The sequence below is a fragment of the Calliphora vicina genome, chromosome 2 (assembly GCF_958450345.1).
Source record: "Calliphora vicina chromosome 2, idCalVici1.1, whole genome shotgun sequence".
Lineage (NCBI taxonomy): Eukaryota > Metazoa > Arthropoda > Insecta > Diptera > Calliphoridae > Calliphora > Calliphora vicina.
This window is the reverse complement of record NC_088781.1, coordinates 99,237,641-99,264,268: the sequence shown is the minus strand read 5'-3', so window position 1 is coordinate 99,264,268 and position 26,628 is coordinate 99,237,641. Positions and strand designations below refer to the sequence as shown.

Sequence of the window (26,628 nt, the reverse complement as noted above, 5' to 3'; positions counted from 1 at the left end):
TATAATTTATTGATTTTTGGCCAAATTTAAAAAAAAACGGTTAACCAAAAATCATACATTTGTAGAAATCCTGGTATTCGTTTAACAGTGTCAATAAACCAGTGTAACCGGTTAACCAACATTGAAAGGAATTATTTTAGAACTTATATTTATTAGGGATTTTTAATCCTGAATGCCGGGATAAATAGGGAGATTTTCTGAAATTTTAAAATCTATCTCATTAGATTTTGATGTAATCAGTCGAATTTGTGAGCTCGAGAAAGCTCCCATGCTATGAGCTATGACTCATCATAAAATTATTTGACATGACTTCTTTATATATAAAACCGTTTTGGAGCGATATTTATGTAGATACTAGGGCATTCAATCGATTAACCGTTAATCGGTTAACCGATTAATTTTGGTCGGTTCCCGAATAATTTGTGTCGATTAACAGAAATTTCTTTTTTATGGAACTTTATATCGAAATATAGTTTTAACCTTCGCTTTACCAATACCCACCCGGATGACCTCTAATATTTTAGTAGTTTAATATTTTTTTAATTTTGTTTCGATTTAAATGAAATTTAGATTCACTGAACAAATTTTAGAGTTCTGTAGAATTTAATAAAAACATTTAAGACTTTTTATACGATTTTTTGGACCAATACCCGGGTGGGTATTGGTAAACCACGTACATAAAAAAACCGTTGGTAAACCGAAGGTTAAGCACACAAATATTATATCTTAACTCATGAACATAAATTTCTAGCAATAGGAAACTAAGGAATTTGGAAATGCATTTTTTTCTAGAATGTTCTATGATTAACTTTGTCCTAATGAGTCGAAGGACGACAATATTATTTTAAAAGATTATTTATGGAGATGTCCCTAAAATCATAAAAAAACTCACATTTGCTATGACTTATTTTTTTTTTATTGAATTGTTATATTTTGTTTGTTTTTATATGTTTTGTTTACAAAATTCGTGGTATTATTTTCAAATTGAAATTAAAATTATTCTGTTAATCGAACGATTTAAAATCAACCGATTAAATCTAAACCCCGATTAATTATTTGCTCGATTAACCGATTAAACCAGAAACCTGATTAATTGAATACCCTTTACTGTAACCATTTCAATATTTTTACAAGCTTTTTTAAAAATGTTATAGTCACAGTAACTATTTATATGATTGTGGTAACCATAATATGATTAATTTACGATTCACGTGATTGTATCAATCATATATATATGGTTACAGTAAACAAGTATATGTTTGTGACAACCATATTTATGATGAATCATAATATCATAATATTTTGTTCTCAGATTATGATATCCATAGGCCGAGAGCAACGAAATATGGTAAGTCCTACAATTTTAGCAAAACATCGCTAAATACTAGACTGAAACATCAGACAGAAACTTGCAAATTTTGAAAAAATTCAACAAATTTTTTGATTTTGAGTTACAAAACATTTATTTTGATAGATCTCCAACTGCATACCACTAACCGACTAAAACCCTCTTCAAGGAAAAGACCTAAGCTTTCTTTTGAGAAAAAAAGTCCTAATTTAAAAAAAAAGTAAGAAAAGTTTTAGATTTTGGAAAAAAATGTCAAACTAAACTATTTGGGACACGTTTTGTTAAAAACAATAGGTAATAAGTTATATGGATGAGAAAAAACACCTGTTTGGCCAAAATGTAAAATTTTGACCCCCTCTAACCCAGAAAGTTCTTGACGAAACTTGTGTCTGAATTACTATTCCGATCGGAAGACATCGATTTCAAAAGTTGGTTCACTTGACATGAAATCCCCATATACTATATGTTTGATGCAGTTTTGAATTTTCTCCTTCAATACATGGGTGATGGTGGGCTTGTTGTTGTCCAATAGTATTAAATCACGCGATCTAGGGGGCCGATTCATATCAACGAATCGAGAGAGTACAAGACCAACAAGTGTCTCACTGAATTGTTTCACGGCCTGTGTGACATATGGAATCGTTTTGTCGAAACCATTGATCAGCCAATTTGTCCAGAAATAACTACCAATCCAATCCAAAATCCGCAAAAAAAGTAGTTGATGCCAAAAAGTTGAAAATGTGCTGCATTGCTTAGGATGATTTTCTTCGGACTTTGGCCACCAACTTTTTATTATTTTTTGAAATATTGTTCAATAATGTAAAATATTGTTCATGTGAATCATGTTGAAATCTTGCATGAACTTTGGGACAACCTTTATTATATTTTATATTGTTTGTATTTCATCCAATTTATCGGCGCCACTGAGGTGTCTTTTTCAGAGCTTTATCATAAAAAAGAAATCAATATGTTGTTTTTATATGATTCTATCAGCGGATTGGATTTTATTATAGTGTTTGGTAAAATGTGATCGCGTAAATGGGGTTTAACTTTTTCGAGTGATTTGCATATTCAAAGGGCGTATAAATCGTTGGGCATATTGTCGTTTTATAAAATATCAGAATTATAAAATATATTGAATTATTCCATTATTATTATGAAATACATTTTTTAATACTGAATTATGATTTTAGTGAACTAATGAATTCTACTCCCACTCCCTACATCACCCCTAAACCGATATGTCTGTCTTGTTACCTAAGAATTTAGATAAGTGGTAAATCAGCTTTACGCAGCCTTGACCTGTCATAAGTTACTGTAAGTAGCCTTGCGAGCGAATTCGAATGATGATGTAATTTTGACAAATAAGCTTCACGAGTTTTTCTAAATTCGTCCTTGACCAAAGGCACAACTAAGTGTCTGTGTATGTTGTCATTTCTTATGTACCATGGAGCTCCCGTCATGGTTCTAAGAATTTTGGATTGCGCTTGCTGTTAGCCATAATTGAATTCCGTATGTCCAAATTGGTTTTAAGACTGTCTCATACAGGATGACTTTACAGTTAAGGCTTAATTTCGATTGCTGATGGATTAGCCGGTGTAAGCTTTTTGTTTCATGTGGAGTTGCTTGGCTTCTATGTGCCGATGATTTTCCAATCGTTTGGTAAAACTCCTAGAGACAAGATCGCATTAAATAATACTGTGAGCACAATAATTGCCACATCTGGTAGGTTTCCAATCATAGAAGGTGTAATTAAATCATAACCTAGTTAATTAAATCTTATAAAAGGGTGTAACTACTTCGTTCTAAGTCCCATTGTTTTCACAGCATCCGAAATTAAATACGTACATAGTACATATTCATACATAAAGAATCAAACAACCTTAAACCTACAGCCGTAACATTTGGTCTTTGGAGTTTAAGTTTAACGAGGATTCTGCGGTAGTGTATAGGCGACAATATATAAGTGTGTGTGTGTCACACACACACATACACATCCACACTCGTAAAACACAGAGTCCCAAACGTAATTTTTACGAACTCATTGAACTGCGTGAGTGTGAAAAAATAACAATTTAGATAAACATTGCGTCGCCATAGGTCGCGCCACAGTTAACCCAGAGTGTGTCGTCTATGGAGCTAACATACACATGCAGACAAATTTCCGCACACACAAACACAAGAAAGCAGCACTTCTTAGTGAAAATGGTAACAAAAGCAACAAATGTTTAATAAAATTTAACATAGATATTATTTGCACCCATACAATGACAGAATGATGTACAGTAGTTCAAATTGTCATTTATTCAAATTATAGAACCGATTTAGTTTAAATTAATATGTTATACATATTTATATTTTTGGACTTACACGATAACTTTAGATCTGAAAATTTCATATGTTTCCTTTGAGACAGATATGAAAAAAAACTACGAATATCAATATATGAGTAAATTTTTTTTTTAAATTAATTTTTTTTTAAATTTAAAAAAAAAAATGTTTGGTGAAAAAAAATTCGGGTTAAAAAATATTTTTTCCGATTTTGACCCATTGTAGGTCCAACTTACTATGGTCTTATATACGTCGTTGCAAAGGTCTTTGAAATATCTATCATTAGATATCCATATTGTCTATATTATTGACTAGGGGGCGGATTTTCATGCATTTATTATTGGAAAATATGCGCCTAAAATATGATTCAAAAAAATATGACCTAAAAATTTAAAAAATATGCACTTATATTTTTGTGCAGAAAAATAAAATAATAAACTATGGATCGCGCAATGTTTAAAATTACAGAACAGTGTTCCCAGCAGTTAGGACTCTTTTAATTATACCCGGAAATAAATAGTTAAAGTTCTTCTGAGAAAACGGTGGATATATTAATATTTAGAGCTTCTATCTTACGACTTGCCTTTTAAAATCATGAAAATGTTGATCGTGATGTAAAGTAGCATCCAACCTTAGCCCAGCAGTTAAGCAAGTAGTCAATGTATCCCTTATAGAAAGTAATTGTCACTAATGTCTGATCACTTGGCTGACTCCAATTTATATATTTTACATACATTTGGCACGTATATGCTATTTGTAACGCAGATATAAGTCAATTGGTTACTTTATACATCCCATGTAACCTAGCATAAAGACAATTGTCACTTAAGTGTCTCTAAGTAATATATAGTGTAGTCACTTTAATCTTTAATTATTTAGTGCATTTGTCTCTAAGTTATTTAAAAGGGTCAATTGACATGCACGATATCGATATCTCTTATAAATCGAAACAGCAATGAAAACATATATGAATGAGGACTTGAGTGAAAATTTTACATATATTTTATTTTTGTTAAACTTCTACTCAAAGCACTCGCTTACAAAAACAGCACATTAATGACTTTTTGATACTTAAAAACCACTCGAAACTGTTTTGAAGCAAAATGTTTAGAAATGATAGTTTTCAATTGCTGATAGACAAATGAAGAACTCAATGCTAGTGTCTCAATTTTGAAAGAAGTTAGTCGATAATATTTCATGCTATTTCTATAACAAATTCGACAAAAAACTTTTTTCCAGGCAATATGTTGCCCATTCACGACAAAAAAATATATTTTTTATTAAAAACTTGGATAATATGCATATAAATATGTATTTTGAAGTAAAATATAATAAAATATGCAAAAATATTCACTAACAAATCGTTGCCATTTTGCATTAAAATGTGCGATTCGGATAGATAATTAGTCTACATTGTATTTGAACGTTCGAGAAAAACATGCATTTGTGTATAAATCCGCTCCCTATTAATGACTTAGTAATCCAGATATAGGTCAAAAATCGAGGTTGTAATGGTTTTTTCCTCATATCTCAGCCATTTGTGGACCGATTTTGCTGATTTTAAATAGGAAACTTCTCGAAAGCATGTTTGACATAATTATTGAAGATTTGGATCCCGAAGATATCTGGGGTCTTCAGAAAATTGATTTCAACAGACAGACAGACGAAAATGGCTTAATCGACTCCGCTATCTATAAGGATCCAGAATATGTATACTTTATAGGATCGGGAAATTATATTGTGGAAATTACAAACGGAATGTCAAACTTATATATATCCTTCTCACGAAGGTAAAGGGTATAACAAGTCAGAATGTATAGTCAGGTAAGCCCGACCATATGATACTAACTTATTTTGATATGAAACTTATTTGTATTGAATCTTATTTGAATACCAAAATTTTTAAGATATTTATCCTCGATAATGTGATTTTCGGAAGTGGGCTATGACTAATTATGGACCGATCGTCACAATGGTGGAATGATTTTCGTATATATGAAACATATTTGTGTTGAATTTTATTTGGATACTAACATATCCATACATGTACATGGAGGTATGGAACATTTTATTTCAATTTTGTTTGGGTATGTTTATAATTAAGATATTTATGAGAGCTAAACTATTTACAGGTAGGGCAGTTGTATGGGGGCTAGGAAAAATAATGTTCCGATTCTGACCAAATTCAATAGGCTTTATCCTTAGGGCAATACAAAAGCTTGTGCCAAATTAGGACAATATTTTTGCTCCTTACAAACTTCAGTACTAATACAATATAGCCTGCCTACTACGGTGGTGTAGTGTATAATTAATCTTCTGAAATGAAGTAGTTATTTGGAAAGTGGAACCATATCTCATAATATCTTTATTCTAATACAGAATTAATCCAATGGTCATGTACCATAATTAAAAGGGACTTCAAACGGAAGACAAAAATTTAAACAAGTGTTTGAAAAATGTTGGGAAATTACAAAATCTGTTGGCTACAATTGATAAGGAGCAATATTGGAGTACCGTTCAATTTAAACGTGGGAAAATTGTTAGATGTAAATTAAAGATTGATATGCCGAAAAAGTGTTTCCATAAATTTGACTTTTGTCAATCAAAACACAGCATATATGAGATGATAAGCATGAAATAAAAATAGAATAGAAATAAAAGCAAACAATTTCAGATGATCTTCTGCAGCATTCTGTAAAGTTGGTTTGAATATCACTTTAAAAACTCTAAAGAAGTCTGTTTATCTCTTAAACGGGAGTTCATACATTCAGTAGTGGTTTGGTTAGTTAGCTGATCTATCTTGTTGAATAGCGGGACAAAATTAAAATATTTAGGAAATAATATGCCATTTTCTAACTGCCTGCTCCGATTGACATGATGTTTCACATGGGCGTAGCAGAGGAATATTTGACTTACATTTGAAAAACAAATATTACCGTTCTTTGGCCCGGTTTTTTTCATAATATTGGACATAATTTATGATTAATGTTATTTAAATTAAATTCTGTTAATTAAACAATAAATAAAAAAAACATGGCCGAAAAAACCCGCATTACTCTTTGCTTACTAGAAAAGCAGTTTATTCAGGAACTTATAATCTCAACTCTTAAATCCCAAATCTGGAATTCCAAAACGCAACAGTTTTAGATAATATGGTATATTTTAAATCAACCATATTATTAACCAAATATAGACTATATGACAAAAATTCCAAAAGATGCGAAAATTAGCATCTTATTGTTATTTGATAATTGCGTTATTTTCTTTTCGTAAATTTGTAGGACTTTGGTAGAAAAACCATATGACAACTGACTGGCATCAGTATTTTTTCTTTAAAAGGGAGTGAAATTGTTTATTCTGAAAATTATTTTTTCAGACGAAAAAATAATAAATTTTAATGGACGAGATGGTTTTAGAGAGTTCTGCTAAGATTTGAAAAATTAACCAACCCAAGTGTTATTTATAGAGAAACATTTCGGTGGTGGTTTCCTAATAGCTTAGGTTGCGTTTAGCTCAAGTGCAACCATATTTTTAAATCAATATACATATGGTATTAACATTTGTCTTACAACAACAGTTACAAAAGGTACCAAAAAAGTACCAAATGCTCAAATCTTTACCCATTTTTACCCCTTTATGATAAATTTTCCAAATATCGGTATTTCAAATTTTAAGTCTGTAGATCTTTTATTAAAAATAAACCCAAAATTCGTATTTTTACCCCCTTGCACAGTGGGGCAGAATCAATTTTTTTCATGGTCTCTCTTATAATTTCCGAGTTATAGGCATTTCAAAATTGAAATTTGTTGTTAGACAACTAAATTACGAATAACATACAAAAGATTTCAGAGCAATATCAATTATGGATCCAAAAATAAACTATTTTCAATTTAAATATTCAAAAAATAGTTGATTTTTGCTGTTTTTTGGGCGAAAAGGTGACTTAACTCTTTTTTTATTAAAAATAAACTTTCTTTAAGAACATATAACAATTTTATATTTGTCAAAAGGTATCTTCACGAAGAATATTTTGGTATAAAAGAGATGTCCTATTTTTCGAGTACGTCGCCCCTACGTCCTTGGGAATGTGACCTATTTTTTTTACCAAAATTTCAACTTGGGCCACATGTTCTAAAATCCCTAAGCTGGGATCAAAAAAACGGGGAGCATTTTTTGAAACCTTGATGTGTTCCTTATTTATCCCCAAAGTATTTTCCCAGCCCAGAAGGAAATGTGGACCCCATGGCCAAAGTTTGCAAAAAATACCAAAAAGTCCAAGTTTTGAAAACAGATATAGCCTATTGACGCTTCCATGTTCCGAATTTCAATAAAATCGGTTGAGCCGTATAGGCTTGATTGCGGAACAAACACACTTACAAAGACATTTATAATATTTTTTTTAGATTTCAAAGTGACACTAGGCCTAAAAATTAAGTGCTGCAAATTTGAACCAAATAGGACAACGATTTCGGGACGCGCATCGAGGTCAAAGGTCAGATATATGCATAATTTTACTATTTATATGAAATAAATTTGTGAAACTCCTTTGGGTCAAAATGATCCACAAACTGTATTATAGATAAAAAACGGGAAAAATGCAAAAAATTAACATATTTTGAGAAATATTAAAAAAGGTAATTTTTACCTTTGTAAAATATAAGTTTTAAACTGGATCGGTAGGCTATACCTTTGTAAAATATAAGTTTTAAACTGGATCGGTAGGCTATAGAAAGAACCTTTAATAAACTTTAGTATTTATAAGTTTTATAAAGAGCTCGGATTTGTTCTACATCGGATTAAATAATTATTTCAATAAAAGGCTTTAGTGACCACGGTGCAGCTAAAATAATTGTGTTTATATTTGTGTATAACAATTCTATGTTTTCTACTCTAGACCAATTTTGTCAAAGCGGCTGGAATCAAAAGCCGGTATTATGAATTGAGTCAAACTAACCTTCGTTTTTATATAGTAAATATACTTATATACATATGTAGTAAATAAATTATATAAATACTTATTCGATTATAAGGGTGCGATCCAAACAAAAGGCAAACAAGAAAGAGAAAATGTTGGGTCTGACAATGAGTGACGCATTGCGTTCTTGTTCTGCTGCAAAAGCAAAGTGTGAATTGATGGTGGTTGATGTGACATAAAAATGAAGAACAAAAATAACAAAAAGGAATCATATTAATATAAATTAACGATGTGGAAAATTTAGTTTAGTAGTGAAAATGACAAAAGCTCACAACGACACGACACTCGCTCATCTACTACTTCCACATTGCATCTTCTTCTATCAATCTATCCATTCCTATATGCGACTGTTTGGGTTTTGTTTTGATTTGTTTACTTGAGATCATTTATACAATTAGACCAGCCCATAGGAACTCCATTTTCCAACACGTACATCAAACATTTTTCAGTCGGAATACCTAAAGCTTTTGATGAAAAATGATTATACTCGTTTTATGCCAACACCACTCACTGACTCTTATTTATCCATTCATGTATCTAATATTTATGTAGCTCACAGATACAAATTCGCAAACATATAATCAAATTGTAGCAAATAGAATTATTTTTTTTTTTTTGCATTTAACTATGTGCGTTTTTTTGTTCACTTAGGGATTTGAATTTTGTTCTTTTGCAATTAATTTAAATATAGACGAAAAGAAAATCTCGACATTTGTTTAGTTTATTTAGTTTGATAACAACACGTTTGATTATATTCAATTTAGATGACAGATTAACGGCCATTTTCACAATGTACGATTATTTCATTTTAACCGGAAAATTAACTAACTGTCGGTTTGTTTAACGGGGACCATTTAACCAACGGTTACCGATTTACGTTTCACCATCATTTGATTACTTAACCAAAGCATTCAGTAGAAAGTATGGCAATAATGCATACATTTGTTTACGAAAAATAGTGTAATGAAAGATTGAAATATAAAAAATTGTCTAAAAGACGGCATAAAAATTAATAGTTTGTGTTTTCTTAGTGGTATAATAAAAAAAACGTATAAAACTCAAAAATATTAAGGTAACTGTAAAATTTACAGAACAAACTGAACAACAATTACTGAAAACCAACAAGCAAAAGTGCACATTTGTTGTTTGGTTTGTAAGTGCAATATCCGGGTGGTATATGGATCACCCCGTGCAAAATTTACTTTTCTTCGCTTTACACTTTTAAAAATTATAAATATTACAAAAATATAAAAGTTTTTCCATGTTCTTTTATTATATTTCTTACAATTAAGATGCTAACCGGCGAAATTTGTTCGGTTATATTTAACAGCAACTTTGTTGTTAAATAGTGTCAATTAAGAATTAATCGTACATTGTGAAATTCAAATTAGCCTAACTTGCGGTTAAAGTTCACGTTAACTTTTAATCGTACATTGTGAGAATGGCCGTAAGTTAGATATTTCGAGGTGAATGTATACTTTATGCTGCAGACTTATCCATGATTAGTACCTAAAATTATGCAAAAAGAATATAAAAAACGTGTCATGAAAATGTATTCAAATAATAACAGCAATCGTGCAACAAGAATTTTTAGGCTTAAACGGATATATAAAACTACAACAATTTAATGTTATGTCCAATCCACGAAGCGCCTTTCTGTTGAAATCACAGGCCGTTGGTGTCCATATCATCAAAGTCAGGCCAAAAAAGTTGGTAATCATCGGCCATATCTAAAAAACCATAAAAAGATCGAGCAAAATTAAAAAAAAATAAATCAATCAACTAATAGAGATAACCTAAACTTGTAAGGCTTTTCAAGGACTATTTTTGTAGACCTACTCAAAATTTGAGACCCGAGGTGACCAACTTTGAGGGGCTAGGCACTGGCCCCATTATCGCTAGGAAGCTGAACAAACGTAAATCGACTCGAAATCACATTGGCTCAAACCGTGTGCCAAGATACCGAATTATTTCCAAAAAAAAAGTTTTAAACCTCTGTGCTATAGCCGAAAATGATTCTGTTTTTTTTTTAAATTATATTAAAACATTTATAAATAAATATTTCATCAGAAAATAAAAATATGTTATTTGCTCATTTTTTTTGTGAGTGGTTTCCCACTCGCTAGGTTCCATATAAGCTTTACTACATGTTTCTAGGTTCATTGGTGAAGAATTCTCACTGACTTAGGACCATGTATGCTTAATTTCATGTTTCTAAGTCCATAGTTATACAAAATTCAAAAAGTACCATTATAACCATAAACCTATAGTTCAGTTCTCACATTTTGGTAATTTAATATTATCCCCTATTCCTAACACTAACTTCACTCAGTGAAATAATTTAAAATGTTAAAAAAGTACCATTATGAGAAAAATACCAATTTCCCCTTTCCTCCTTGAACACCGCTCAAGTTTGAAATTTAAAAGTATTTAATTTTGCCAAAATTGTTTATGCTACAGAAATGTCTCAAAAGATTAAAATCTGTGTAAATGTGCCCAAGAAAAAATATGTTTTATAAAACTGTTTACCCGGATTTGGCCCAATACACCTTGGCACTCGAGTACCAAATAACCCTGTTAGATAATTTTTGTATGAATCCAGGAACCAATGTTAAAAAAATTGTCTTAATAATTTCAAATATAATGTATTTTCCCGATTTTATCCCCTTTTTGGTACCTTTTTTTCCCCATTGCGGTGGTAAAATTGTATTCAAATAAATTTCTGTGTTGTGGTGGGAGCTATGTCAAATTATAGAAAAACATATTTTATGAAAAAGTACAAAAAAAACATAATTTTTATCCCTTAAGGGTTCAAATTTCCAAAAAGTACCGAACTTGTATTTTTTATTTTTTGATAAGTAAAGAATACGATTTAAAATTTGTTTATTGGTTTAAAAGATACATTTAGGGTTCCAAAAAAAAATACAGTTTTTACCCGTTTTCTCCCCCTAAAAGGTTCGAATTTCGAAAAATTACTAAACACCTGTCAGCTTATTTTTTAAATGGGGTAACATGCAATTTTAAGTTTTTTTGTATATTTATTAGTTTTGAAGATAGAAGGCTACCGAATTTACCCTTTTTATACCCTCCACCACCATAAGTGGTGAATGAGGGTATATATAAGTTTGTCATTCCGTGTGTAACATTGAGAAATATTCATCTGATACCCAACAAAGTATATATATTATTGATCCTTATGAAATTCTAAGTCGATTGAGCCATGTCCGTCTGTCTGTCCGTCTGTCTGTCTGTGTAAAACACGCTCACGTCCAAAATAGGCCAACAAAATTGATAGACTTGCAAAAAAAATGTTTATTGTTCTCCTAAGCAGTTTGGTATTGAAAATCAGCAAAATCGGTGCAGTGGAACCAGAGTTATGAACAAAAATGTGAGACAACCTAAAAAAACTTGATAATTTTAACATAGTTTTCGTTATTTGTGCAAATATATTGCAGATAATACCATAAAATTGTACACACGTTATTTTTATGTTAAATAGTCTAACTCTGGCGAAAATTATAAGAATCGGTCCATGATTTCTCCTAGCCCCCATACAAATTTCTTCCCGAAATATGGTTATATGGTCTGTAAATGCCTACAAAATTGCAGTATCCACACAAAATTCAGGAAAAATAAGTTTTGTGTCTAAAAAAATTACAACACCAAATTTTTTTTGGATCGGCCCATATTTGACCATAGCCCCCATATAAAGTTCATTTTCGAAAATCACTTAAATAAGCATAAATGTCTTATAAATATCGCTATTAAGTTGAAATTCGTCATAAATAGTCCCCATATATACCAAAATCACTGTACCTAATTCTATGAAGATCGGCCAATAATTGATTATAGCTCCCATATAAGGACCACTTCCGAAAAACACATTAACCTACATAAATATCTAAAAAGTATCAATATCAAAACAAAATTTTACACAAATCCATAATTTATATTTAGAAATCATATCACAGAATATTGTGAATATCGGTCCATATTTGACCATAGCTCCCATATAAGGTCCACTTCCGAAAATCAGTTAAGTACTCATAAATCTCTTATAAATATCTTTATCATGCTAAAATTCGACAAAAATAATACTCATATACATAAAAATCACTGTACTAAATGGTATGCAGATTGGCCGATTATTGGTCATAGCTCCCCTATAAGGCCCATTTCCGAAAAAGATATTAACCTTAAAAAATAAAGCACAGATCAGTAATTTGTATCCAGTAATCATACTTTTGAATTTTTTGAATATCGGTCCATATTTAACCAAAGCTCCCATATAAGGTCCACTCCCGAAAATCACTAAAATCCTCATAAATTTCTTACAAATAAAGTTATCAGGTTGATATTCGAAAAAGATTTATTCAGTATATACAAAAATGGATGCACCAAATTTTATGATGATAGGCCCATAATTGGTCATAGCCTCCATATAAGAACCACTTCAGGAAAACACATTAACCTGCACAAATATCCAAAAAAATCTGTTCTGAACCAAAATTTTACACCGATCAGTAATTTGTATCCAAGAATCGTACTACAAGATTTTTTAAATATTGGTCCATAATTCGGCATAGCTCCCACATAAGGTAAACTTTTGTTCATAGCGTTGTTTATATGAAATTCTACAAAAATAGCCCTCAAATAATAGGTCATAGCTTCCATATATTGATCCAAAATAGTACACAGATCAAATCATATTACTGAATTTTGTGAATATCGGTCCATAATTGGCAACAGCTCCCATATAAATACATACAAATCACGTTAAACTATTTTATGACAATCGAATCATAATAGGTCATAGTCCCTATATAAATCCCACAACACAATATTTTTCTGTTTCTGTTTCTGTTTCTTCACTTGAGGTTAAGTATATAAATTGTTAAATTTCATACGTTCTAATAGGAATTTCAATTGTAAATTGCTGAATTAGATACAAATTTTTGTACATTTGAAATAAAATATCTTCTGCGTAAACTAGTCTTTTTAACAATTGTTATATTATTTCAGTTGTTATACCATCATATTTAGGTGGAGGGTATTTAAGATTCGGCACGGCCGAATATAGTACTCTTACTTGTTTACCCTCTAAACGTTCTGATTTCCAAAAATGCATTCTTATCGGATCGTTTTGGGAGGAACCCACAGTTAAAATTTCGTGATTCTAAGTTCAGTCGTTTGGGCTGTGCGATGATGAATCAGTCAGTACCGTTACTATTTTATATATAGATATATATAAGGTTTGTTCGTTAACATATCACAATGAAAATTGTGACGTCGGTATACCTTTTAATAGCAAATGTAAAAATTAAAGCAAATATATGTACGATTTAAGAATTTGCAAAAAAACTATATAAAATAAATTAGTAACATGGTTAATTTTGAATATACCATGTTGCCCATTTTGTAATCCCAGCTTTGGATTTTAGAATACTTAAAATTTAAATTTAAAATTTCGATAAAAAAAATGCTTTAATTCGGAAGGGCTTAGGGAAACGACTATTATCATATTTTATGCCTTTTCTACTTTAAAAATATTCCTTAAGAAAAATTATTTTGAAAATAGAATCAGCCAGATAGAAAAGAAGATTTATTTCCAAAATATTTTGATTCACGTCCGCTGTGCATAGTCAGATAGGCAAACGTGTCTAGATCGTATTATAGTTTCATAAAGTCTTGAATGATTAATTATACACAATACCTTAGGATACATACATACATATACAACCAACCACATAACTTCTTATTAATCCATTCTTAAAAACCTTATTACACATGTTTTTTTTTCAGATGAATACTCCCACTAAAACCTTGTTAGACTTAAATGACGACTGTCTAATTGAAATATTACAATATTTAACTATACAGGAGACATTCAACCTAATGAGTTTGCATTCGAGATTTGAAGATGTTGCTTACCAGAGAATAGCCCAACTGAAACATTTTGATGTCAGTTTTCGTGAACCACCTGAATTTACAACATGGCAGCTGCAAGTTATTGGTCAAAATTTAAAGAGTCTCCACCTAAGTGCCGGTTATTCATTACCAACGGATTTAATTCTACAATACATACAACCGCTATGTTCTCAGGCATCTAACCTAAACACAATGAAATTACATTATTTTCAATTCGATGATGAATGTCAAAAGTGCGTGATGGCTGTGGCACCCAATATACAAGATTTAAATCTGAATTATTGTCAACTAACCGATGAAATATTGGGTCCCATTTTACAGAAATGCCAGAATCTTAAATATCTTTCTCTGCTAGGAAATTATACTCTTAAATGTGATTCTTTGAAATGTTTAAATTCCAAACACTTGAAACAAATTCAGGTGGAACAAAATGCCTTTTGTAGGGATTCCATTCTATCGTATATTGCTGAAAATCCTCAGGTGTCGGTGAAAGTGTACTCTCAAGGCCGGTTAAATTTTATTGATTATGGTCCTTCGGTATAAATACTTTACATACGTATGTATGGGGCAGAAACACATCGAGTGAACACAATTTTATAAAGCTGCTAAATTATTATCTTCTTAATAATTTCAAAAGTGTATTTTTAAAATTACAAAAATCTGTAATCTACTTATTGATATTGTTTTTAATTTTTTGCTGATAAAAATTATGTATTGTATATATTAAATATATTTTATGTGTATTTATGTATATCTATTGTATTTATGGTTTATATATATTAAATAAATATATAGTTAAATTGTATACATAAAAATATTCCATTTGTCCATTTTAATAAAGAAATCAAATTTATTGTAGGGTATGCTCCTCCTAGTGATAAGATATTAGGAGCTGTTGTTCATAATAAAGGATTATTTATAAACAAATATTGGAAAATATTATCGATAATTACGATAATATATCCCGAATTTCTAAACCATGATAGATATCGCTGGAAAAGTCTTTCATTTCATTTAATATTTTTTTTTTTCATCATTTATTTATTGTATCTTCATTATTTAATGAACTAACAATAAGTGGTTCAAATCTTATATCTAATAATTATTATTTAATTAGTCCAGCCAGTGCCGGACGAAAAAATTTTGTGTTCATGGTTGTTTTGGTTAAATTGGCATTCTTTCTTCTAGATTAGGTCTGCTGTGTACCTCCTTATTAATCGAGTGTGGCCACGGTTATCTAATATGTTGCGGGCCAGCGGGTTTAGGTGAACTTCAAGTTTTTTTAAATATTTTTGTACGTTTTTCGAGATTTCAGTTTTTACAATGTTTAGATCTTTGTGTATATTCGCGTTTTTGATATACCATTTAATATGCATATTGTATATGTACATGACTTAGTAAAAAATGTCGGTCCTAATTTCTAAGATGCTATATGTTGGTATTTGAAATGTATATAAGTAAAATAGTAATCCTGGTAGGCATGGTTATCTGCTGGTAGGCAGGGTTATCTGCTTATATCTTAGCCGTTTATTGGACGATTTTCCCGATTTTAATAGCAAACATACCAGATATATTAAATTATAAATCTTGTTTGTAAGTTATTTGACAGACATAACTACATCGACTCAGCTATCTATAAGGATCCAGAATATACATACTTTACAGGATCGCAAATCCAAAATGTGCAAATTGCAAAAGGAATGACAAATTTATATAAATTAGAGTTCCTTTGTGACCAGGTCACTTCATTTTATTTGCGGGTATCATCATTTTTCTGAAGGTTTTTGCGTAAATATTAATAATGGCGTGCTTTTTCTTGAAAAATTTTCACTCCTTGATGTGGTTCAACTCACCTAAAGACGCGGATTTTAAGCACATTTTTCTGTAGAGCAAAAACGATTGAATATATTGCAAATATGATTTCACCAGTCGATGCTGCATCAAAAATTAATACAATTGATATTTTTTGAATCATTAAAAATAGTTCTTGGTCTAAAAGTTTATTGTTGAAAATTTGAGCCAAATCGGACAACGTTTTCGAAACGTGCATCAAGGTCAAAAGTCAGATATATGCAAAATTTTACTATTTATATGAAATAAATTTGTAAAACTCCTTCCTTAACATTCTACATTATTTTCAAGAAATATGTAGATTTATTTATATTAATGAAAATTACAGTAAAAAAAGTATTTTGGAGATTAACTCTATATTTCCTTTGGGTCAAAATGACCCACAAACTATCAGCCCAATTATAAAAAAAACTCCCCGGGAGTTTTTTCCCGTGAAGGTCAAAGTTCAAAATTTTATATATGTTACATATTTTTGGTCCGATTTTAATGAAATTTGAGAAAAATATGACATTAATTAACCTTTAATAGCACTTGGGGTCCAAATGACCCTCAACTTTTAAAATCACGAAAACAGTCAAATTGAGGTTAATTTTGACCGTTATTGTAAATTTCGCAAGTTTTATTAAAATTTACAACAAAAAAACGTATATAATTCGCTATCTTTCCATTAAAAATTACAAATATTGAAAAATTTTAACTTCACGATTTTAGGTGGTTAAACGTTTTCCGATTTTAGAAAAATATTTTTCCCGAAAATAGAAACATCGCAGGTACGGAAAAACTGTTGGAAGTATTGACATAATTTTTTCATATTTTTATTTCCTATTATAATCTCAATTATAATATGATCAAGAAATTTTGAAATTTGTTTAAAAAAATTTAAAATGGAGATTTGCAACTGCGAATAGGTTAACGGTATCCTACGAAGACAAAAACTCATACAAAAGTAAATACGGATATATTTTAAATAAAATTGAATAATATTTCTCAAAATATGTTAATTTTGTTTGCAAATTTTTTAGTTCAATTGGCCTAAGACCCCTGTAGGAACTCAAACACATGATTAAGTAATTTGAAACTGGTTTTTTAATAAGCACATCTAATGTATTAAGAGATTTTTTCCTTGTCACCGACTCATTATTTTAATATATCGCTCATTTGCTGCAACAACGTCACAACTGAAAAAAAGTCGTTTCGAGAAAAATGTCTTTGAATGTTTCATGACAATTTACTATTTCTTCAATAAATTTTCAACAAATCATGCGATTTCAGAAATAAAACCTGATTTAAATATTAGATATTAATATATTTCTAATCTGTATTTAACCCAAATGTGTACTTGTCAAATATACGATAAACATGAATTTTCATTTTGACGTTTACAACGAAAAAACACTCTCATACAAAAAATAATTGACTTTTTTAAAACTGATAAAACTATATGAAAGACTAAAGAACGGAGCATATTTTGTATTACTCAGTTCAAGACACCCGGATTTTGAGTTATGACATTGTTGCAGCAAATGAGCGATATGTAGGCATGTCATAGGAGGTAGTCAACTGGTCATGTCTGCATGACTTTTAAATTACTTATTTTTGAACCAATTTGTAATTAATTAAAATATTGGTTATTAATAATCGGTTTATACATTTTTGTTTTTTGCTTTAAATGCCTCTACTGTACTTACTATTTTGATTTTTAATGAACTATTTATTAAAAACATTCAATATTTACATATTTGGTTTTTTCTCTTTTTTGAAATTTCTTATTTTGCTTTTATTTATTTCTTACATGTGCTTTTTTATTATTTTGCGATATGTTTGGTTGATATCTGCATGAGATTTAAACAAATTTGTAGTCAATTGCAAAATAGTTAATTTATAATTATTGTTTTTTATCAACTGAGTTTTTTATTTAATACAGGGACATGTCTGGGGAATTTTGAATAACTTTAAAATTGTTTAACCAATTTTTGTTATTTATATCCCAGCAGTTCTGGGAGACAAAGTGTATAATAATACGGGCAAATAGGTTTAAAAAAAAACGTAAATACCCAGCAGTTAAGCAAGTAGTCAATGTATCCTTTAAAGACAGTAATTGTCACAAATGTCTTATCACTTGGCTAACTCCAATTTATATATTTTGGTAATTTGACACGTGTGTGCACTCTATTGTAGTGCAGAGAGAAGACAATACTTTATACATCCCAAGTAATCTAGCGTGAAGACAATTGACACTTAAGTGTCTCTAAGTAATCTGGAGTGTAGTCACTTTAAACGTTTTGTGAGTAATTCGTACAAACTGGTTTTATACAAATTGTGTTGATATAATTCTCATACAGTTTATTTTTATTTTTGCTTAAGTATCTGGTATCCCATGTAACATAGCATGAAGTCAATAGTCACTTTAGTGTCTCTTAGTAACCTATGGAGAAGTCACTTCATACTTTTGTTTTGTACTGCACTTTATTTTACCCACAAGAAGCGTTGACTACTTTCGATCAGCTATCAGATAGTCACATTGTATCAAAAGAGTCAATTGAACCCCTGCTTAGGACATGTACGTGTTAAAATAACTAGTCAAGTAGCTGATCAAGTAACCACTTACAAAGCTAGTAAGGTAACTGACGCTATGTAACCAGTATGGGAATCTAATGCGTTGCCTACTTTGGACCAGCTATTAGACAGTCCCATTGTAATCAAAAAGAGACAATTAACCCCTGCCTAGGACATGCCCGTGTTAAAATGACTAGTCACGTGGCTATCGAAGTAACTTGATCTCACCCTAAAGGATGGGTAAAATCACTAGTTCGGTACTGTCTACTCGAACTGCTGGGTATTTCTTGAACAAAATAACCCACACAAGTACGTGTATTTTTTGTAGATATCTTCAAGTTCTATCTATGTAAATGTCATCTCTGAGGGCAGTCCAATTGGACCAAAATTGGTAGTTTAAAGTTAACAAATTGAATTTTGGTAGTTTGGTTGGTTTGTTCCGATTTTTGTCGGACTTTGGTAAGCTACGATAATTCTGAATACATAAGTATTTTTAAGAACAAAATAATAAAAAAACATAACGAAAAAACTATGTCATGCCAAAATAATAAAAATTTTAGGTAAAATATGAAGTTAGCATTATCTTAAATATTTAGTTTATTCAGCTAAATGTGTACGTATTTAGTAGAGTTCAGTTCAGAAAATGCAAAATGAATCGCAAACGTTTCTTTTCTAATATTATTTTTTCTGCTATTCCAAGATTTCAGTTTCATATTGTTACGAATTTGCATTAGCGATTTGAATTTAACGGTACGTATAGAGTGATCAAATATTCGACATATATAAAACCGGTTTTCGAATAATTCGAAAAAGCGTAAATTTTAAAAACCGGTTTTCGGTTTGTTCTCTCAAAAACCGGTTCGAATAACCGGTTTTTTCAATATATGAATTCAGGTATAAATTAAGCTTAAATACCTTTATTTATTAAAACTAATTAAAAAATCTTTCATTCAGTCTTTTAAAAATTAATTTAACATAACCTTAATTTATTTAACATAACTTTAAATTTATTTTTGATTAAAAAATAAACTGTTAAAATTGTATAATAATAATAAAACTACATATTTGCAAAATATGAAGATAGCATTTTCTAAAATATTTAGTTTAGTCAGGTAAATGTGTATTTATTTAGTAGTGTTGAGTTCAAAAAATGCCAAAGGGCTCTCAAAACTTTTATTTTCTAATAATATGTGTTAAACTCTGCTTCAATATCATTCTTCCTCTGAATAATTTTATAGCAGCAATAATATAAGTTTAAGCTAACTATTAATTTTGAAACGAATTCATATAGCATTTCTCCAATATTTTAAATTTGGTAGGTTTTGGTAGGCTTTGGTAGTTTTTAATTAGAAATTTGGTAGGAAAAATATTTTATGAGTGGCAACGCTGGTAGCATCTGCCAGCTACATTAATCGTGTTTCTGCGAATTTATAAACGTGTATAAAAGCACTGAGTACATTTGAATAAATAGAGAGTTGTTACAATTTTTAAACTACTAAACGGCTTTTATTTGCAATCAAAAGTATCCGGTTTATTTAAAAGAAATAAACCCCGGTTTTAAAAAGGTAAAAACGTAACAATATGCAGTCTAATTTTGGGTGGACATTTGTAAGGGGGCTGGTGAAATAATGGACCGATTTTTACCTGTTTAAATAGGCTCCGTCATTGGGCCAAATATTACGAAATTACGAACTGTACTTTGTGCCAAATTTACATAAACATCCAGTCAGGACGGAGGGACCGTTAAATCGACTCAAAACTGAAAATGTCTTCAAAGTTGTACGATTTATAATGTTTGACATATTTATGATTTTAGTCTTATTAAATAATTTTCTTTCTCTGGGTAGTTTTATAGCAGTAATAATATAATTTTAAGTTAATTACACTGTCCAACAGCATTTCTATAATTCTGAAAGGGCATGTTAAGTAGATCATTTTTGTAGAATAAACGTATACTCCAGCTGGTCTGAATTTTTTTTTACAGTGAGTACACTGAAAAAAATGGTTTATGTTAATATCTGCGAGAATTCTTATTGTCAGAGTTATATTGTGGAATTTTATGGGGATAATTTTTGATGAAGATCTTAACCCCCAATCTCCTCTCTTTAGGTGTCAATTTGACCAATTGTTCGACAAAATCGAAAAAATCCTTTCAGAAAGGACATTTAAGGATTAAAATATTCTACGAAATTTTTTGCCGCAAAATTTCAGTGGGGTCACCAAAGACACAAAAGTTGGAAATAAAGCCCTTTACGCTTAATTATCAAAATTACACGCCATATCGGGTCTCACATTTTTTAAAAGTATCTCCAAAAATCCAAGTATGATCGGAATGAGCTGAAATTTAAAATATAAATAGTACTTAAGGAGATCTACAAAATATATGCATACATATGTAAGTTATCTCTTTTAGTTCAAAAGATATTTAGGTTTATTTATTTATTTTTTTAATTCTGCTTGATATTTTTGGGTTTTTTTAGATATGGCAAATAGATATATCTGTGGTCACAAGCAATAACCGCCTAATTCAAAAACACTTTTTTGAGAAAAAGCAATTTATATTTATAAAAGTGTTTCTGAAAAAAAAAAAATAAAAGAGTGAATTAGAAAAAATGTAATGCAGAATCAAAGATTCTTACCCCCACAATGCTAAAATGAAAAATTATAACAAAAGTTTTATTTATTTAGAGAAATATTTAATAAAAACAAATATCAACGCTTAATGCAACTCAGAAATACTAAATTGAAAATGCTAATGTCGGATTAGGCGTTTATTGAAAATAAGTGTTTTGATTATTGCTTGGTATATGTTGAGTTAAGCTGTTATTACATATTTAAAAATTGACATGTCAAGTTATTAAGCCAATTTGCAACAATCGCTAATCTTTAGTTTGGCTCTTATAACAGCACTCTTATTTATGAAAAATTATTTCGTGAAAAATATACAATAACAACTAAAGTCATTATAAGCTATTTAAACAAAATAAAATATAATTGAATGTTTTCTTAAGTATATTTTGGCGCTTATTGTAAATGCAATAATAGTCTTCCTTAGGACTTAAGCCAATATGTTTCTAATTAATAACTTTTTAAATAAGAAAGTTATGAATGTAGGGATTTCACGTATATATACAGTTCTATGAATAGAATAATGTACCGTGTATAACTCAAATCTTTCTTAAGTCGACTTAGGTGGTTATTGCTTATGACCACAGATATGTATATCTATATATATAAAAATGAAATGGTCCATGTATGTAATGTCATCACGTGAGAGCGGCTGGAACGATTTGGTTGATTTTTTTTATTCGATTCGAAATTTTCAGGAGATGGTTTGTAAAGAAAAAATCTTCAAAAATTCCGGGTAAAACTCGGAATTTCTTGTTTTTGTGAGTCCAGTCAACTGTAATAAAAAAGCTCCCTAAGGTATGCTGTACAAATTTAGATATTTTATTTGCAAATAAATAAGAACAGTCCGGTGTGAGTGGGTTGGAGAAACTTGAAGAACTAACGTTAGTAAATGCTACCGGGCGAAGCCGGGGCGATCAACTAGTTTGCAATAAAATTTCGAATACAATTAAAATAACATGATAACATTTATCGTATTTTTTGCATGTTTTCCCAAAAAAGTCCAATTTTTTATGTATTATCTTTAACCGTTGAAATTTTAAATTAATTCAAACTTTATATTTTTGTTCATGAAAAATCCCTATATTATTATAATTTTTTTAGTTTATAAGGTAAATGACATCCGAAAAATTCATAAAATTATTTCACTTCACTAAACTATTAAGCTTCAAGTCCTAAAGTTTTCAACAATACTAACTACTTATACAAAAAGCTTATATTTATTCACCAGGAGCTCTACAAACCTTGCTCCCTTTTGAAAAATTTTATTATACATTCCATTCAAAATGTGTTTTGGAAAAAATGAAAAAATACGCCCATTTTTTATACCCTTCACCTTCGTGAGAAGGGTATATATAAGTTTGTCATTCCGTTTGTAATTTCTACATTTTTCATTTCCGACCCTATAAAGTATATATATTCTGGATCCTTATAGATAGCGGAGTCGATTAAGCCATGTCCGTCAAAAATAGATGATATTTAAAAAAAAAAATCGAACCTCCGTAGGCCCGCCATATCTAAAAAACAAAAAAAAGATCGAGCAGAATTAAACAAAAATAAATAAATAAACTTAAATATCTCTTGAACTAAAAGAGATAACTTACATATGTATGCATCACTGTTGCCAGATTTGCCGATTTATCGGCATTTTAGCAATTTTTGGTCGGAAAAATGGCAAAGTTCGATTTGCCGATTTTATTACTCAAAATGACGATTTTATGAAAAGTCTATATTTACATCGAGGTTTTCATATAATCTTTTAATTAACAAAATGAATACAAATTGAACTGTAATTGTTTTTGTAGGAAAAATAAAAATATATAAAAACAGAATCCGAATTTAAAGAGCTTAAGTTACATGATTTTAATAATTTAATGAATCGAAATGTAAAACGTTTGTTAAGATTTTAGAAAAAAAATGTGAGATTTTTAATTTTAGTGTATAACAGCTACTTCAAAGATTTCTATAAACCTATACCAAAGAATTATTAAAATTAATTAAGACCGATACTTGATTTTCTAGAAATTGAAACATTGTTGGTCCGAATTTGTATACTTCCGAAACGTTTGCTAAATTGTTTATGTACATGACTTAGTATTCGCGATATATGTAAGTCGTAGCTTTTTGCAAATCTTTCAGCCTTTTGTAAGCCGAGCTTCCAGATTTTAATTAGCAACCATTCATGTTTGTAAGTTATTGAGAGCCTTCGGAAAGTTTATTTAAACAGACAGAGGAACATCGAAATATCGACTACTCTATTTATAAGAATCGTAAATGAAAAATGTGGAAAATAATAACGGTATGATAAACTATTATTTAATTTGTGTATACAAATATTAAATAATTCTTATTATATAACACCTATTTTATAATATTAATTCTTTTAATATGTGAATTCTTTATTGGATTGTTAGTTTTCTCTAAAATTTCGTAAAAAAAAAACATATTTCAATGTTTTCCGATTTTTTGACGATTTAAAAATATTTTACCGATTTTGACGATTTTTTAGTCAATTTTGACGAATTTATACCAAAATTATATGGCAACAGTGGTATATTCGGATCATATATGGATTTTTTGAGATATTTTTAAAAAATGTGAGACCCGAGATGTCGTGCAATTTTGCTAATTTAGTGTAAAGCGCTTTATTTATAACTTTTGTATCTTTGGTGACCCCCACTGAAATTTTGCGTACAAAATTTCGTAGAATATTTTAATCCTTAAATTTTTTATAGGACTTTTTATGATTTTCTCGAAATAGGGGTCAAATTGACCCCTAAGGAGAGGAGCTAGAGGGTTAAGATCTTCCACAAAAATAATCGCCATAAAGATCCACAATATAACTCGACAATAAGAATTCTCTATACTGCTCCCTTGGATCGAAAAATGAAAACTTTGACCCAATTTAAAAAAAATTCAAAGCAGGTGGACTATAAGTTTATTCCACAAAAATGATCTACTCAAGATGCCCTTTCAGAATTATAGGGTCGCTGTTCTGTTCCAATTAAAAAGTCTCAATTTTTTGAAACGAATAATATAAAGCATTTCTCAAATATTCAAAATTTGGTAGGTTTTGGTAGGAAAAATATTTTATGAGTGGCAACGCTGCCCATACCTCAAATCGTTTCGAATTATTTCGAAAATAAAAGTTAACTAAACCACTGTGTGACGTAACCTCCATTTTATCATCACGAATCAATTATCGTCCTGTAAAAATGTTTATTACAATATTATTATATTAAAATGCAAAAATAATTATTTAATGGAAGATTTTTGCAATAATTTTTAAATAACCCTTAAAGGGTTAACGTATACTTATCATCTTCAAATTATACATATATATTTTTTTCATTCTTACATCGGAAGGATTTGTTTAAGGACTCACACTGGTGAAAAGGCTGATAGGAATGAACCAAGTTATTACGAAAATGTAAATTATTTCAAATATATGTATGTATTAGTTTAATTTAATGCTTATACAAGGTGGCGCAAAAGTAATCCTCCTATCAGAAAATGCTATAAATTTGCGATTGGCCCCTAATGTCGGTTCTGTTTTGACATTTGTGTAGTAAACACATGCGAAATACACGTTAATAAACAATGTTACGCTACACTTCTCCACTACACAAATGTCAAAACAGAACCGACATTAGGGGCCAATAGCAAATTTATAGCATTTTCTGATAAGAGGATTACTTTTGCGCCACCTTGTATTATTTAGCACCAGTATTATCGTACTACTACAAATTATTTCACATTAAATAAAAAAGTATAGTCGGTCAAGCCCAGCCTTAGTAAATGAGCAAAAACGTTTTTCTTTTAAAATTTAAATAATTTATTTTCGTAAGTGAAGTGGACCATCTTTGGCTATGAGCAAACCGCCATAATATTATTTAATTTATTTCTATATGAAACTTATTTTGTTAAATTATAGTAGGATTGCAATATTCTAAAGAGGTTTATGCTCTTTAAATTGATTTTAGGAAGTCGGCCTTATATGGGAGCTATGACTAATTATTTACCGATCATCATAAAATTAAGTGACATGACAGCCAGCCAGCCAGCCAGCCTGACAGGCGGACATCGTTTAATCGGCTCAGAAAGTGATTCTGAAGGAGAACATCAGCACAAACGAATAGTACCCTCCCCACTATGGTAGTGTAGGAAAAGTATAAAAACACAATTCAACACAAAACGAATTAAATCGATTATACATCACGCTAATCCGATTACGGAACAAAATGCAAACAATCAATATCTCTTACTTCCTCTTATATGATGATTTAGTGTCTTCTTATCTGTTTCTGTATAAAAATAGACGACAATATTATAATACAACCACTCTTATTGGCATATCTTTTGTTTTAGCAATAGAAAAAATCAATTATACATAAGTTTTAAAATAAACTGTGTACTCGTAAAATAACTAAAAATAAAAACAGTTGAAAAGGATTTAATAAAAGTACATGTATGACTATTAAGTAAACAGAAGTTGAATGCATATGAGGACATACAGTGACGTTTAAAATAAAAGACAACTTTTAAAAATCATTATTGGTAAATTTATAAATGTAGTAAAAACGTAAAATAAAATATTTTCATTAGTTGGATATTATTCATAGTTAGACAGCAGATTTTTTATATTATTAGACTGAATTAAATTAAAACAGATATTCTATCAAAAACATAATCATTAAAAACAAAATACATAATATCGATAACTTAATATAGAGAAGCCGTATCTCAATTTTTCGTTATTCTACACAAGAAGGAAACAAATATTGCATATAAAATAATGCAATATTTGTTAGGATAAAGACAATCGAATCAGATTCGATTCTCGAAATGTTATTTCTGTGGATTAAGAGTTTTGGTTTGGTCAGCATTTTACCAACAATTTATAATGAATTTTAGAATATACTCTAGGGTGTTTCATTTTTCCAAAGATGTGATTTTCATATGACTTTGCTTACGCCCCGAGTCTCTGTGATGTAAATGATATACATACCAA

General features: G+C 29.9%; 1 protein-coding gene across 3 annotated transcripts in view; it reads left to right on the top strand.

Annotated features, from left to right (window-relative positions):
- The window catches only part of LOC135949986 (uncharacterized), a 260,167-nt gene that overhangs the window by 228,946 nt on the left and 4,593 nt on the right, over nucleotides 1-26,628 (top strand). The window contains exon 2 of one of the 3 annotated variants that reach the window (XR_010575923.1): nucleotides 14,457-14,592. The exons of the other annotated variants lie outside the window; for them this stretch is intronic. The gene's annotated coding sequence lies outside the window, so the exon portion shown is untranslated. Of the gene's footprint in view, nucleotides 1-14,456; nucleotides 14,593-26,628 lie in introns of those variants that run through there. 3 annotated transcript variants of the gene reach the window in all.